The 18,373-nt window shown below is 40.1% G+C and overlaps 1 protein-coding gene across 7 annotated transcripts in view; it reads left to right on the top strand.

The window, feature by feature from the left end:
* The window catches only part of LOC149226583 (uncharacterized), a 304,985-nt gene that overhangs the window by 163,476 nt on the left and 123,136 nt on the right, over positions 1 to 18,373 (top strand). The window lies entirely within an intron of this gene.

Below are 18,373 nucleotides of genomic sequence, written 5' to 3'. Positions count from 1 at the left end.
AAATATATATATTTTTTTATATTTTTTAATTTTTGATACATATATGCCAACAAAAACATGTAGAATGATGAATTAGACATAAAAAACATAAAAAAACATAGATTGATCATTGAACCATATCACATCAATCATCTAGAAATTATAATCGTCATCAACCATGTCCACAAGTTAGTAAAATACATATTACAACTGCAACATATTGAGTCTTATAAATCATGATTCATCAAATTCAATATTAAAGTTTCAACTTCAAGCTTTCAGAATTAAAAATTCAATAACATTTATCATCATTGATCACCAAAGTTGTAAGCTAAGTTTAACCATTACAAGAAGTAATATCGAAGATATTTCTAAGTCCTAACTTCTAACTGTTAACATGATATGAAATGTTAAAAATTTATAAAATGAAACATGAATAATGAGATGAAATGAAACAACTTTAGTCTTTCACAAAGCATCATATTCATAATTCACAATCATTACCAATGAGTTATAATTGCCAAGGCCCAACTTCAAACTTCAAATTTTCATTGTCTCCCGCACAGACCGACGACCAAAACTAGAACCTCCATGCAAGGGTGTAGATGGAGGTGGCGACAGCAAAGGAACAAGACTCGGACCTCGAGCACTGCTACTGGATGGTGGAGGTGGAGGTGGAGGTGGCATGGCTGCTGCTTCATTTTCATCCCTTACAAGTTCCTCTTCTAGTTCTTCAATATGTACAATGCCATCCTCCAAATTGTCATCCTCTGGGTGATTGTCCCAAATTTTATATGTGGGATCCTCATTAGCCCGATCACAGTAATGACTCAACAACCTCAAGTTGTAGTGCACATAAACCAAGCTTTCTGCTCGGTTTTCATTGAGTCTATTTCTTTTCACATTATGTATATAGCTGTAGGTGCTCCAACACCTCTCTATAGAAGAAGAATTTACAACCTGTGAAAGAACTTTTTTTGCCAATTTTGGCAAAAGTCCATGGCCGCCATATGTTTCCCACCATGTGAGAGATTCAAATTTATCGTTGTCGTCCATTGCATGGAAGTTACCATACAAACCAGTGCCACTGAAGTATCTGCCTATTTCAAGGCGCACAGCTGCACATTCCTCCCTGTCAGGTACCAACTTTTCTAATGCTTCCAAATATCCTTTAGTTACCTCTTGATCTAAATGGGGTTTGGTCCTAACCCCACCCCCTGCTGCAGGTTGGCCCAACCAAGATGTAGAGTAGTATTTTGGCGTAAGGATATACGCCAAGCAATGTAGTGGAAGGTTAAGCCTATTCCACCGTTCACACACACAATCATGAATCAGTTTGTACAAGTTGGGATCTCTATTATGAACAATGTCTTTTATTTCCCTCAACATGGTATCCATTTGCTCATACACCTCGCCAATCACTGGTTTGTCTGTATCTGCAAACGGAATCATGTGATAAATTGGCTTGGTGAAATCCAATACCTGCCTCACACTTGTCCAAAACTGCCCATCAAGAGCGACCTCCTCCACCATTTCAAAACCTGCCATGTCAGCTACATTTGTAGCCCTTTCCTTTAAGACCTGCCAATGTGGACTTGATACTATGCTAGCTAATGCCTCTCTTACCTTCAAAAGGCTCCTGAAGGTGAGGTAATAGCTACCAAATCTAGTCCTCGCAATCTTCAGCAACTCCAATCTCGAGTGACTGCGGAAAAGGCCATGGGTATTGCTATGATTTGTAATAAATTTTATCATTTGTTTGCCTTTCTTGTACAAATTACCAATCCATTGGTATTGTTCATTTTTGTTTCTGACAATATCATGCAACAGAAGGTTCAATGTGTGAACCAAACATCCAGACCAAAATATGTTCGGGTATTTATCCTCAATAATTGCTCCCGCTGCCTTACAATTAGGAGCATTATCAGTGATGACTTGGATGACATTGTATGGGCCAATACGCTCAATTGTTTCAAGTAATGCTTCTGCAATGTTGATGGCGGTCTTGAACTTGTCTGAGTAATCATGTGCAGCTAGAAAGATGGGACCACTAACAGACACAGCAAGAACACTTATCAATGGCTTGCCTTTTACAATTGTCCATCCATCAGATACAATGGACCCCCCATGGTCAGTCCAAGAATTTGTCATTTTATTCAAAGAATGTGATATTTTTGCTTTTTCATGATCAAGGCCAACGGTTCTTGCCTTGTCATACCCAGGGCTCTTGTATCCTTTAGGGGCATCATTTATGGCAGAAACCATTTCGTGCCAATAAGGTGAGCGTAGAACATTGAATGGTATCTCACATGCATAGAGAAACTTGTAAACTTTTGAATCCACATCATTCCTACACCCCTCATCAAGGAAATCTGATATGGTTCTATGCCTTAAAGATGATGACCCTGTGCCTCCATGTCCATATCCACTGCCTTGGGAGGATGCTGAAGGAGTTCTTTGTGATTGTGAGCTTGGTTCAAAGAAACCCCTTGATTTTTTTGTTCTGTATTGGGCTTCCTCCTCTTCCCTTATGTATTTGGCTCTATCTGCTGTTGACACCGCTGTACAAGTTTTGATTCCTATTTGTTTCTCTCCATCCCATGGCCTTTTCCCGCAGAGGTGTCTTCTAGCACGGGTGTATGAACCTGTGTAATCAGTGTTGCAATGGGGGCAATGAAATTTAGTGGTTCCACCCCCTCTCCCTGTTTCAGCCCTGTGAACATATTTCCACAATGGAGTTTGGTCTTGTTTAGTTTTTTGAGGGTCATGTTCACCCTCCTCCAGCTCCTCCTCACTGGGGTTTTCACCCATTTGACTTTCTCCGGCTTCTTCATCCCCCTCTTCAGTTTGGGGCCCCCTCTGTTTCCTACTCTCCAGCACCATAATAACCATAAAAGGGACCAGGAAGAGGAAAATGCCAATAAATATAGCCAGGTCCATGGTGTTTGATGTTTGTAGGGTTTTGATTCTTGAATCTGCAAATTAATTTAATTTATTGGGATTAATTAATTTAATTTAAATACATGATCTTTAAACTCAAACAGCTAAATTAAATTAACTAAATTAACTACCTAACCAGCTAAACTAACTAAATTACTAAGTTACTTACCTCTGCAGGCTTGCTCCTCGCTCCTTGGCACTTGCTCCTCGCTCCTTTGCTCTTGCTCCAGCTCCAAACTCAAGCTCAATGAAGTTAGAATGAATTTTTTTTGGCCCATTGGGCTTATAAAACCAAAAAAATTTTCTAATTTTTTTTTTATTTTCGGGTCCGGCGGATTTTTTTTCCGCCGAACCGCTCCCGGCCCGGCTCGAATCGCTCCCGGAGCGATTTTTAATGTCCGGGAGCGATCAGGGAGCGATCGCTCCCCGATCGCTCCCGGGCATTAAAAATCGCTCCGGGAGCGCCAGAGCGATCGCTCCCTATGTCGCTCCCTAACAGACCAGGGAGCGCAAATTTTTTTAAGGGAGCGCGCTCCCGAAAATCGCTCCCGTCTGGGAGCGATTTTGGGAGCACGCTCCCGAGCTGCTCCCGCCCGGAGCGCGATTCGGGAGCGGGTTCGGGGGGGGGGGGGGGGGGCGCTCCCCCGCAACATGGGGTCGATAAAGGAGATCCCACGAGACTAAGATCCAAAGGTAACATCCAAAATAGATCAAGGGGGCAAGAGCACAAACTAAGTCCACCCTTTTCGCCAAATCCCCCCATCAATCCATACCCAAAAGTATCCATGGGAAGTAAACCCAATACTCAATTACCAAATGACAGGACATACCTTTAGATTTGGGAGGCCCACCTTCAAACATACGATCAATACAGGTGGGTGAGAACCACATGGCTGGCTCAAGTGGCAGAGAAATGGCACAACGAGCTAGTAGGAGGCTACAAGGGGCTGTTGGATGCTGGCTGAGGTCCATCGTGGAGAAAAATTTCTCCTGGGATATCACCCAAGAAGTGGTGGGTAACTGGGCCTATTTTGCTTTTTTCTTTTAATTTTGTCTTAGCTGGGCACTAGCTCACAATAGGTGCCTAATATTCAAGCCCATGACCCTACTATTGCTATGCAATTCATGGTAATGTTTAAGAATATAAAGTAAAAGTGAAATTCTCATTTATCTTTCATTTTCATTCTTCTACTTAAATTTTGAACATTACCATGTAATGACTTAGGATGATTGTGAGTGGTTCCGACCTCATTGGATTTCATATGGAGAAAGTAGAATTTTAGATCTCACTCAATCCAAGAGACTTAGTAGTGTCTTATGATTTCAGATTTTGGGGGGATTGCAATGTTTCCATTCGATTTTGTCATGTATGAGGGTATTGAACTAGCATTTAATCAAGGGCACCAATCCCTCTATGTACTTTGATGTTAGTGGCATTGATTGTTGAACTCCTCTATCATGATCCTATAAAAAATGTACCCATCACTCAAAGAAAATATTGAATTAACATGCTAAGCATTTTTATCTTAATTTAATGCTTAGAGGGTGATATTGATGATGAAGATCCCAATATAAGAAAATATTTTGATGATATGTAGGTATTTGTTGTAGCATGATTTGTTTTGGATGCTAGAGGCCATCTAGGTCTTGTTTTTTGATGTATTTTCAGTTCAAAGATGGATTGCACTCGGTGTTATTTTGGTTATGTGCACCCTTACATGCTCTATAAATGAGAACTTTTGCTTATTTGCATATAGATTGTTTGGATTCACATGGATGCACATGAATATATGTGGTTTTCTTTAGAATTTTATATTTTATGTGTTTTTGGTTGACTGGTTTTTTGGTCTGGTTATTTTACTGGTTTCCGTACAGTTATGACTGTTTCCTGGTTCAGGGGATACACCGATTTGATGACCAGTCTGGTTCTTATAACAAAAACTAGACACAAAAATACATGAGGCAAAACACATTTTGATCAATAGACAACAAAAGAGTATAGGTTTCAAAATCTAATTTCTCATTATCACTTCATCTTTCATTAACACTCTTGCTCTCTCTCTGGATATCTAATTCTCTTTCTTCCTCTTTGCCTCATTGATCTGTATTTTTCCTTTGATATTCCAATGGCTGGCTTACCAAAACACTGCTAAGACCTACATATACTAAAGGAAGCCTATGCCCCACTTCATGACTATCCTTTTTATTTTCAGTGCTTTAACATAAATTTGAAAAAGCAACTTTCAGATTTTTAACTGCTGTGACAGAAAAAAGCAGAACTAGAACAGCAAACCTGTTAAACTGTAAACCTGATGTGGGAAAAACCAACAAGAAATGAAGGTTTGTGCCTTCTGTCTTCCATATAGTGGAGATTTTAATATGGAGTACAAAGCAGTCCAAGCTTGCCGCAAAGCTATGAAACACCATGGTCTTCTACAGTCCTTTACAAATTGTTTCTCTCTATATGCTCTGCTAGTATCTCCTCTCTCCTATTTTTTAATGTACTATTGGTTAGTTGTTGGAGGATGTTGCTTCTTCTTAGGCTAGACCTAGGGTTTTGACCTCAGATCTTGTTATTTTATTGTAAATAAAAATGGACCTCAAACCTATATAAGGGTTTGTTCTCTTCATCATTTGTCACGGATGGATTTTTGGAGTTTCCCTCCTTGGAGCTTAATGGATATATTTTTCTTGGAGCATATGTGATGTGTAAGGGTTCTCTCCTTTAATGCTTCTCTTATTGTTCTAATGCTTTGTTGGCCATGGTTGTAGAGTTCCTAGAACTTGCTTTGTTGGGCCAAGAGAGAAGGGTATGTTGATCATGTTGGAAGGGTTTTATGTCTGAAGTCTCCTCCCTCTTTTTCTCTTTGATGTCCCATTCATGAATGTGTTATCTTGCTTCTATCATCTTGTAGAGTTGTTGTTTGTAATGCTTCACTATGTAGGTGTTAAAATTGGCAACTAGGGCCAAACTCCTGTGGGTCAGCTTATTTATGGCCGCTGATATTTTTATTGGATCCCTCTCATCGAGAGGTGTAAGATTGATCTAAAGATCATCTGATTCCGATAAGTATTTATGGAGATATAAATTTATTTTGAATATGGAATTATTATCAAGCCGACCAACAACTTGAGTAGGTTTAGAAGCCCAATAGACATGCCTATTCATCATCTACGTTTTAGTATAAATTGGCAAGGACTTGAAGTCATTTGAACACACATTCTTCATGTGATCTCCTCTCTACATCTTGGGTTTTTGGTGAAGGAGAGACACTAATGAAGAATGCCCTAGCTGCAGATGAAGCCCTAGTCACAGGAGATTCTACGCAGGTCATGAAGACTCATACGCAGTCATTGATGACACTAATTCGCAGATCATGGAGATTCTACGCAGGTCATGAAGACTCATACGCAGTCAATGATGACACTAATACGCAGATCAGGGAGACTCATATATGCTGTACATAATGATACTTATACGCAGGTCATGGAGATTCTACGCAGGTCATGAAGACTCATACGCAGTCAATGGTGACACTCAAACGCAATTCTACGCAGGTCATGAAGACTCATGACCTTGAAGACAGATACGCTGTCAATGATGTAATCCTAACACAGTTGTAGAGACACTTATACGCTGGTATATAGAGAAACTTATACGCTGGTATGAGGGACACTAATACGCAGTCATGGGAGATATGTTCACACAATCATTGTCATGAGAAACATGTTCACGTAGTTAGAAGAGACATGTTCATCCTCTGCTCTTGGATTGACATATAGCTGCTGCCATAATGACAATGATCACATATATCATCTGCGGCTCAATATTATGCCCTGTTTAGGTACTATGATTTGATGGGCAGTAATGTTGATGCATATAGCAGTCAATGGTATAATCTAGAATGGAATTGTGTCAGCATATTCATTGACATGGCATGGCATAGCATGGCATGGAAGGCACACTATGTATAATGGCAGAGGGCAGCATGATGTATGAGCATCATAATGTATGAGATCGTGGGCATCATAATGAATGAGATCATGAACATGGGCAACATAATGATGCATGATGTATGGACAACATGATGAGATCATGGGCATCATAATGAATGAGATCATGAACATAGGCAACATAATGATGCATGATGTATGGACAACATGATGTAGATCATGGGCAGCATAGTGAGTAGATCATGGGCAGCATGATGTATGGGCAACATAGTGATGAAAGCATGATGATGCATGATGCAGCATGATGGTACCTCACGGTAAGGTGCAACAAATGGACGAGATGCAGCACTATGATAGGTGAAGGAGTCACCTTAGAGAATCAGTTGAAGAAATATGTCTTCAGCTGATCTCTGTAGATATCAAAAGTCAAAGTGTTGAATTCTATTGTAAATGTACTATCTCTCTCACTTTCTCTGCTGAACTTTGAAGAACATAAAAGAAGAATTGATCAAGGGTTTCCCCACATTGTGGGGTTTGTCCTTGGCGAGCGCCACATCTTGTGTCCTCGCGTCCTGGCTTGTCTTCTATGATTTATATTTATGTTCTATCTGCAGTTTACTTTAATGCTGATGTGATTGCTAATCTGGAAAATATATTGGAAAATTAAAATAAATTGCTCTAGCATAGAACATACCTAATCTTAACATGGTATCAGAGCTGAGGTGAAGACAATGCCCAAGCAAGAGTGAAAGAGCAATCACCGAAGACAATTGGGACAGGACAAAAGGATCAATGGGATCATCATCCCTCTTCTAATTCACTAAGGGTGAAGTCGAAGCAGAGAATATTATCAAAATGGCGCAGCGGAAATTTCTGATGGCCTACCTAAAGATCACTTCATTGGGGAGTTCGGATCTAAGGGTGGAAGAAAAGGCGGATGCCTTGGTTACAATAAGTTCGGCCATTATGCGAAGGAGTGTCCAAATGACAAGATGCAGGTCATCAAGGACACAACAAACTCTTCAGAGAAAGCAAGGAACCCCAGGTATGAAGAATCAAATGTTGTTTCTGATAAGATAAAGAAGCGTTATCTTATATTGGCCCTCTCCTTCAGATTCTTTGGAAATCTGGCTTATTGATTGTAGTGCTTCAAGGCACTTCATCGGATAGAAGGGTGCACTCTCTAATTTGGTAGAAACAACTGTGGGATTATACTTGGAGCCGATGCCACCTATCTCGGAAAGGATGTTGGGAATGTTATCCCTCAACTGAATGGGGGTAACTCAATTCATTTACAGAATCTCTTTTATGTACCTGATCACAACAAGAACTTGGTGTCCATTTCAGCAATGGAAGTCTAAGGTTACGTGGTGGCACTCATCAATGAAAAGCAGGTCCACAAGTTTGGAACAACCGGAGGAGTTTGAGATTGATGATTAGGAATCTCATGTATGCAGGTGGAAGAAAGCCCTCTATGGCTTGAAGCAAAACACCCCGGGCGTAGTATGAAAGGATTGATAGTTGTCGTATGAAGCTGAGATTCACTAGAAGTGAAACTGATCCAAACCATTACCCGAAGGTTGTGGATGATAGACCTCTCATACCGGCACCTATGTCTAACAGGTGCAAACCTTCTCATTTGTAGAAGACAGAGGGTGTTGGATTCCGAACGTGGAAAGATAAACTGCAAGCCTGTGACTACCTCAAGGATCTTAACTTTCAAAGTTATATGGTAGTGATGTCGGACCAAATTTGGGAAATGCCTCTGAGTTTCATAAACTCATTCGCGTTGATGTTCTTGGTGAACCTCCGTCCGGAAATATGTGCTGCAGTTAGCATGGTGAGCTCATATTTGGTTGAGCTTCACTGGATTGGTGCCTAGAATCTTCTGAGATATCTTCAGGGCACAATCTCTCATGGATTAAGATACACTGTCGGAGATGTGAGACTACTTGGATACACAGATGCTGATTGGGCAGGCAGTGTGATGGATCGTAAGAGCACTTCTGGGTGCTGTTTTCTCCTTGGGATCTGCTTTGATATCCTCGATGAGCAGGAAGTAGAAGTCAACGGCTTTGAGCACCGCCGAGGCAGAGTATATTGCTGCTAGCATGGCTACCTGAGAGACAGTCTGGTTACGAAAGCTCTTCAGTGAGCTGTTTGGATACCACCATGTAGCAGGATAATTAGTTCTCCTGTGAGGTCTAGATGATGTGTTCTCCATGACGATTATGTAGCAGGATGATTAGCTCTCCTGTGAGGTCTAGATGATATGTTCTCCATGACGACTATGTAGCAGGATGATTAGTTCTCTTGTGAGGTCTGGATGATGTGTTCTCCATGACGACTATGTAGCAGGATGATTAGTTCTCTTGTGAGGTCTGGATGATGTGTTCTCCATGACGATTATGTAGCAGGATGATTAGTTTTCCTGTGAGGTCTGGATGATGTGTTCTCCATGATGACTATGTAGCATGATGATTAGTTCTCCTGTGAGGTCTGGATGATGTGTTCTCTATGACGATTGTGTAGCAGGATGATTAGCTCTCCTTTGAGGCTTGGATGATGTGTTCTCCATGGCGATTGTGTAGCAGTATGATATGTTCTCCTGTGAGGATAGGATTGATTAGTTCTCTTGTCGAGGCATCCTACCCATGTAGTCTGGGACTCATGGGAAGTACCTCTCATTTGATCAATGAGCAGGGAAATGAGGATAGGGACCATAGTAATACCGATGGACGCATCGCTGTATCTACCGTACTCCCTATGCTAGGATGACCTTCATTGATCTGGGATCAATGATACTAGTCTGGGACCAGTTGTAGGAGTTGTTCCTACAATGACGTTGACTTCGGGTTGGTTGAGATTGGTCTGGGACTAGTGGTACATACTCTGAGACTGACTTCGGGTCAGTGGAGGACTGGTATGGGACTAGTGAGAGTGGTACATACCAGTGTTGAAAATATTGGTATCGGGAAAATATCGGTGAGGATCCAGAAAATATCTATCGGCAATATCGGCGAAAATATCGGCAAATATCGGCAAGCATAAAAAATGCATAATATATTCAATTTTTTTTTTTTTTTAGATTTTTAAACATATAAAGCAATAACAACATGAAATAAACATATTGGCACATAAATATGAAGAAAGCACTGATATATATGATGTCAAATAGAAATGATACATTAAAGGCGACACTTAATCCTGTTGATCCCTGATAATTATCCATTCAAGGACTCAAATGTGGAGAACCAATACAAAATAACATCACATATATAAAAGTATCTCATCATCATGAGTTATATGTAGCATAACAAATAAAATTAGCAGCTATCTATCTGAAATCATTGCCCTCTCCCCCTTTTATGGGAAAACATGATGGGCTGCTTGCCAGGCCTGCCCCTAGTAGTAGAAGGCCCTGACCCTGCCTCTGCACCTAATGTCAAATAATGAGTGCTAGGTATGGGGCTATGCTCTCCTATATCTATAGCAGATGGTGTTGCTGATGCTCCCGCAGTGTCCTCCTCCTCCTCCTCCTGCTCCTCCTCTGAGTGCTGCTGCTCCTCCGAGTCCTCCTCTTGCTGCCCCTGTTCTAATGGATCATCTGCCATTGGCTCTAACCATGAAGGTGACTCCTCCAAGATGGGCTCCTCAGACTCCACCCTCCACTGAGACAATACATCAATATTGTCTAAGGAAATGGCATCTGGATCCATTGGTGATTCTATTTGCCTCACCAAATCACACCAAATCATTGAGGCGTGCGAACTCCAACCTGTTAGAGTGTTAGAAAAGTAACGAGTCTTGACTCTTGACTCTTGACACTTGAAGGTCATAAATTAAAAATTAAAAATTACAATAAGTGTAATTGCTCAACTGAAGGCTGGAGCTCAAAGTTATACCTGTTGCGCTTTTTTGCGTGTATTTTCTCAAATACACTCCAATTGCACTCACACCCTGAAGAGCTACATGTTTGACTCAAGATTCGTATGGCCAATTTCTGCAAATTTGGTGCCCTTGCACCATAGCTTCGCCACCAAATATCTACAACAAAATAATGAAATAAAAAATTCAAAAACTTAAAACATAATTAAACTTTCAAATAAAAGTTACATAATTGAATTTAAAAAAAATAGAATTATAAGTAAGGAAATTCTAATTTCTAATGAGTGATGACTTGTCACTTACGTGGCATGAAGAGGGTCCTTTCCCTAATAGCATCATCAAAGCCAAATAGGCCAACACAATCCCGATAACACTGTATCTCGCGATTGATTTTGCTACGAAGCTCAGGATCAGGTACCATCCTCTGAATACAGGAATGGAGCCCTTCCATCACCTCGCCATCAAAATCAAAGCCGCATTTGTATGAAAATGCGGGGTTGAGGAAGAGTGCTGCTGCATGAATGGGTCGATGAAGCATCCCTGTCCACCGACTATCAATCACATCCCATAACATCATCTACCTATCAAGGCCAACAGAACCCTTGTCTGCATAATAAGAATGAATGGCCTCCTTGGCCCTATCCATGCCCTCATACAAATAAGCCATTGCAGGCTTCTCCCCATCCACCAATCTGAGAACCTTTACTATAGGTTCACTAACTGCGCATGCTTCTTCTACTCCACACCAAAACGTCTCAGAGTACACCATTTTTGCAATGGCTTTCCCGTCCTGTCTCCTGTTGTATCTACAATTACGCCAATCATCAGACACAAACATTTGCTTCAACTCGAACTGACATTGAAGCAAAGACTGAAGAGTAATAAAGTTTGTGGCAAAACGTGTGATTGCAGGACGCCGCAACTCCTTGTTTCTAGTGAACCTCCTCATGAGGCTAAGAACAAAAGCATGGTTATAAATAAACTTGGGGATGCTCCTAGCCATATCAACTGCCTCCTTGATGAAGGAGAGTTTCCCCATATCCTCAAGCAACAAATCGAGACAATGTGCTGCACACGGAGTCCAGAACAATGTGGGATGCCTCTCCATAAGCATCTTGCCGGCAGACACATAATTAGCTGCATTGTCTGTTATGACTTGCACCACATTCTGCACACCAATCTCCCGAATGAACCCATCTAACAACTCACATATCGTTGCTACATCTTTGATATGTTCTGATGCATCCAACGATTTAATAAACATGGTACCTTTAGGACAATGTACCAAGAAATTTAGAAGGGTCCTACCCTTCCTATCTGTCCAACCATCAGACATCATTGTGCATCCAGTAACTTCCCATGTCTTTTTCAACTCCACCAATCTAGAGTTGATGTCCTGCTTTTCTACTTGAAGAATTGGCCCCCGCAACTCCTCATATGTGGCACTTTTGTACCCTGGGCCCACAACAACAATAGCGTCACACATTGGCTGCCAAAATGGATTGGTTTGGGTGATTTTGAGAGGTAAGTCATTCCAGAAAATACACCTCCCCATGACTCTATCTGCTTCTTGCTTCTCCTTTTTTTAACAAACAATTTTATGCCAGGTTGTGCTCCAGGTCCTGTTCGTGGAACAAAAAATGATGACCTCGCACTAGCAGTAACAGGTGATGATGTGCCAGCTGTGGAGCTCCTCCCACTACCCTCAACATCGAAATCAGGAGAAAATATCCCGAAAGATCTACTTGCACGTTCAACTTTGTTTCTTTCTGCCTCTTCCTTCTTTCTATCTTTTTCATCAATTGCCTCGAGCTTTTTGTATAAGCTCCGGACTAGAAACTGTACAAATCCCAACATCATGTCCACTGAGTCTAGCAAGATGGTATTTCAGTCGTGTAACCCCACCTGTCATCCTGGTCCCACACAATTTGCATGTAAGATATGCACGATTTGTCCCACCATTAGGGTTCCCATACTCCCAAAATGGGTCCAAGGCTTTTGGCATATTTGTATTTTGTAGTGGGCTAACTCAAACCTAGGGCACCAAAAAAAAATTGGAATTAGTAACTTAATAAGTAATAACCACATCATTTTACAAAACAGTTTTTTTGCTACATTATTTGCAATTTTGCAATGTGAATTGAAAATTGAAAATTCATAAATTCATTTGAAATTTCATAAATTCATACATAGAATTTACTTTTAGAAATAGGCAAACGGTAAACCTACCTCACTGTTCACATTGCACAATAAGAAACTAATTTCTAAGGTGAAGAAATTTTATAGAGATGAACCCCTAATATATAATAAAATTAATAAATAGCCTCTGCAGCTATGAACTCAAAAAAAATGGAGTTTGCTCTCCAAATATGGAGAAAACTTGAAAACTTAAAAACTTAAAACCCTTGCATTTGCTCATGGGCATGAAAATCTTTTCAAATGGAAAAAAAAATCAAGCAAAATGATTGTAGGCAAATAGGCAAGCAAGAACAATCCTAAAACTAAAAAAAAAAATCATTAAAATAGGGGTTTATTTGAACATAACTGTTAATGGAAGAAATGAAATTGTCTCACTGTTCTTGAAGCTTAGATCAAAGAAATCTTCATTGTTGGTGGCGATAATAGCTATGGAACGCTCAAACCCTCCTTGGCAGCAAGCACATAGCTCTCCCCTTCCTTCTCCAGCAATCATAAATGAAAATGATTCATAAAAAACCAAAATCCAAATTTTATAACTCGTGCGGATATTTTCTACTATCTCTTGGCAATAAATTAGATCGTCACGCGATATTTTGGTGAAATATCAACGATATTTTGGAAATATCGCGATATTTTCGGGAGCCGAAAATATCGCGATATTTTCTCTGCGATATTTCGGCTCACCGAAAATATCGCGATATTTACGAATATCGCCGATATCATCAACACTGCATACTATGATGCTAACTTCGGGTCGGTTGAGACTGGTCTGGGACCAGTGGTACACACTCTGAGACTGATGATACTGGTCTGGGACCAGTGGTAGGAGTGGTACTCACTATGACGCGGACTTTGGGTCACCTGAGACTGGTCTGGGACCAGTGGTACGTACTCTGAGACTGACTTTGGGTCAGTGGAGAATGGTATGAGACATTCTCGATCAATTCTTCTTCTTCATGGTTTAGTAGAGCTAAGCAGAGCAGAGCAGAGCCAGTAGAGCTGAGCAGAGCTAGCAGAGCTGAGCAGAGCCAACAGAGCTGAGCAAAGCTGAGTAGAGCCAGCAGAGCTGAGCAGAGTAGAGCAGAGCCAACAGAGCTGAGCAGAGCAGTGCAGGGCACTGATGGTGGAGACAGTACAATCGGACATATGGATCAGCGGATGGACTTCTCCCTAGTTGAGAGGGAGTGTTAAAACTGTCAACTAGGGCCAAACTCCATGTGGGTTAGCTTATTTATGGTAGCTGATATTTTTATTGGATCCCTCTCATCGAGAGGTGTAGGATTGATCTAAAGATCATCCAATTCCGATAAGTATTTATGGAGATATGAATTTATTTTGATTATAGAATTATTATCAAGCCGACCAACAACTTGAGTAGGCTCAGAAGCCCAATAGACATGCCTATTCATCATCTACGTTTTAGTATAAATTGGCAAAGACTTGAAGTCATTTGAACACACATTCTTCATGTGATCTCCTCTCCACGTCTTAGGTTTTTGGTGAAGGAGAGACACTAATGAAGAATGCCCTAGCTGCAGATGAAGCCCTAGTCACAGAAGATTCTACGCAGGTCATGAAGACTCATACGCAGTCATTGATGACACTAATTCACAGATCATGGAGATTCTACGCAGGTCATGAAGACTCATACGCAGTCATTGATGACACTAATTTGCAGATCATGGAGATTCTATGCAGGTCATGAAGATTCATACGCAGTCAATGATGACACTAATATGCAGATCAGGGAGACTCGTATATGCTGTACATAATGATACTTATACGCAGATCATGGAGATTCTACGCAGGTCACGAAGACTCATACGTAGTCAATGGTGACACTCAAACACAATTCTTTGCAGGTCATGAAGACTCATGACCTTGAAGACAGATACGCTGTCAATGATGTAATCCTAACACAGTTGTAGAGACACTTATACGCTGGTATATAGAGAAACTTATATGCTGGTATGAGGGACACTAATACGCAGTCATGGGAGATATGTTCACACAATCATTGTCATGAGAAACATGTTCACGCAGTTAGAAGAGACATGTTCATCCTCTGCTCTTGGATTGACATATAGTCGCTGCCATAATGACAGTGATCACATATATCATCTGCGGCTCAATATTATGACCTGTTCAGGTACTATGACTTGATGGGCAGTAATGTTGATGCATATAGCAGTCAATGGTATAATCTAGAATGGAATTGTGTCAGCATATTCATTGACATGGCATGGCATAGCATGGCATGGAAGGCACACTATGTATAATGGCAGAGGGCAGCATGATGTATGAGAATCATAATGTATGAGATCATGGGTATCATAATGAATGAGATCATGAACATGGGCAGCATAATGATGCATGATGTATGGACAGCATGATGAGATCATGGGCATCATAATGATTGAGATCATGAACATGGGCAGCATAATGATACATGATGTATGGACAACATGATGTAGATCATGGGCAGCATGATATAGATCATGAGCAGCATGATGTATGGACAGCATGATATAGATCATGGGCAGCATGATGTATGGGCAGCATAGTGAGTAGATCATGGGCAGCATGATGTATGGGCAACATAGTGATGAAAGCATGAGCAGCATGATGATGCATGATGCAGCATGATGGTACCTCACAGTAAGGTGCAACAAATGGACGAGATGCAGCACTATGATAGGTGAAGGAGTCACCTTAGAGAATCAGTTGAAGAAATATGTCTTCAGCATGATGTATGGACAGCATGATATAGATCATGGGCAACATGATGTATGGGCAGCATAGTGAGTAGATCATGGGCAGCGTAGTGATGAAAGCATGAGCAGCATGATGATGCATGATGCAGCATGATGGTACCTCACGGTAAGGTGTAGCAAATGGACGAGATGAAACATTATGATAGGTGAAGGAGTCACCTTAGAGAATCAGTTGAAGCAATATGTCTTCAACTGATCTCTGCAAATATCAAAAGTCAAAGTGTTGACTTCTATTGTAAATGTACTATCTCTCTCACTTTCTCTGCTGAACTTTGAAGAACATAAAAGAAGAATTGATCAAGGTTTTCCCCACATTGTGGGGTTTGTCCCTGGCTAGCGCCACATCTTGTGTCCTCGTGTCTTGGCTTGTCTTCTGTGATTTATATTTATGTTCTATCTGCTGTTTACTTTAATGCTGATGTGATTGCTAATCTGGAAAAGATATTGGAAAATTAAAATAAATTGCTCTAGCATAGAACATACCTAATCTTAACAGTAGGCCACATCCCTTCAGCAATGTTTTGATTTGACACTTTTCAAGGTCTTGTAGCATTTCTTTGCTTCCATTTTCAGCAATGTTGAGTTCTTCTTGAGACATGCATATTGTGGTCCTTGTAGTCTTACCCTTTGATGAGCTTGATCTCTTGGATTGACCTTTTGATTCCATTTTCCCTTGTTGGATTGACACTAATCTCTCGGACCCTCCATCACTCTTTTTAACTCCTTTAAAAAAATACAAAAAACATTGTTTTACTAAAGCTACCCTATTATCATCTTGTGCCTCATTGTTTGGCTTTAGTAATCCTACTTAGGGATGCCTCCCTTGAGTTGAAGGAGAGCTGACCTAAAGTGAAGAGGATAGGTTGCTTAGGTGGCAGTGGTAACCATCTTAGTAGTTCTCTCTTGGGTTGCACCATGTGAATTAGGGCTTTTATCATTAAGTGCCTGCTGGGGAGGTATAGAGAGAAAAGCAAGGATTCATCAAAACTAGTTATCGTAGACTATGATGTGAAACATGAAGATGGAGGGCACCCAAGGAGGAATGGGAAGCGACAATGACTGTTTGGTGGACGTGTATGTACAGAGTAGATATAGTGTAGGTCGTATGGAATTACAGCTTTGTGGAAGGAAAGGCAGTTGTATGGTACAATGTGCTAATTGGTGGAACAAGAGTGGCAATTGTATGGGCTATGCCGCTATTGTAGAACTGCAAGTTGTGGAATTAACTCGCAAATTGGTCGAATCAATGGCTTTGATACTGAATAAAATAAACAGTCCTTGCGTATTATGAGATTGATAGTGTATGTCTGCAATTATATAATAGAATGTTGAATACTATGAATGATGTCCACAGTGAACCTGGTAACGGTGTATAAATATGAATTGACTGGTGATGAGGTAAGGAGTGTGTGGCCCTTGATGTTTCATTAAACCTTATTATTATTGTTATTATTATTATTATAATATTTACAATAATCTCTATGGACACTGGTTTATTTGCGAAGAAAGTGTTGCTAATGTTTGAGGGCTTGGAACAAGATTTAAAATTCATTGCCATTGCCATTTCACTTTAATTCATCTTTGGTCCAAGCGTAAAATGCACTGTCATATCATCATATGTACTGTAATTCATCTTGACGTTGGAAATATTTTTGAATGATATGCTGTTGGATGTCCTCCTTGCTTAAGAACAACCCATAATACACATTGAGAGGTGTCTTCTTTGACTTTACAGTGTCTTGCATATCTAGCAATGCCAATGAAAGAGCTGCACATAGTGCATCTCCTAGTTATTGGGAATATTTTTTGTGCTTTGTTCCCCAATTGAGAGTTTTGGTGTTTTTCATAAGTTGATCTAGGGTTAAGGAACATGAAAAGTAGCAAAAGAAATTTTGGTGAAGTTCATGACCCCAAAAAACTTTTTTTATTTTTATTTTTTATTCTTTATCTTTTAGCGTTGTCGTGGGGGTTATGTTCATTGTTGAGTCTTCATTATGATATTTATCAAAATTTAACATTTAATCATTTTAAAGGTACCTGTAATCAACCCTTTCTTAAGTTGATACATCGAGGGAATGCTCTCTTGATAATTTTTAAAGCATAAATGGATGGAAGAATGGTTGTATCCCTTAATAATTTTCTCTGGAGAAGATAAAATTACAAGGCTTCAAAAAAGTTTATAGTGGAAATCCACATGTCAAAGTTATGGCTGTAATAAAGCTGAAGCTAGAGTGTGCTAATTGATTTTGTACTCCATTTTGTTTTGAGAGAGAAATCACCATTGTTGAAATATTCTAGTCAGTAAAGAAGAGATAGTCTTCTAAGGGTAGGTTATAAGAGGAACACTAAAGGTGCATAGCATTTTGATTTAACAATAATCTTTGAAGGTGGGGAGTTCATGTAAGCAATGATGTAGATAATTATTGATCCAGTGGTACTTTCTTTGATCATTTTATGTTCTTGTTGTTGCTTTAAGAATCATGATTGGTTGTAATGGTACATTTTAGTCGGCTTCTGCCTCAATTTACTTCAGTTCTCTTTTATCTATTTTGAATCATGTTTATTATATATTTTTCTTAGGAGTTAATCAAGCACTCCCTCACTCTTTGCATCTTACTTGCAGATGTCTTTTGGTTTTA

Source organism: Pinus tabuliformis, chromosome J (assembly GCF_031772625.1).
Source record: "Pinus tabuliformis cultivar Carrire ecotype Pingquan chromosome J, CPIR1, whole genome shotgun sequence".
Taxonomy (NCBI): Eukaryota; Viridiplantae; Streptophyta; class Pinopsida; order Pinales; family Pinaceae; genus Pinus; species Pinus tabuliformis.
This window is presented reverse-complemented; position numbering and strand designations above follow the sequence as displayed.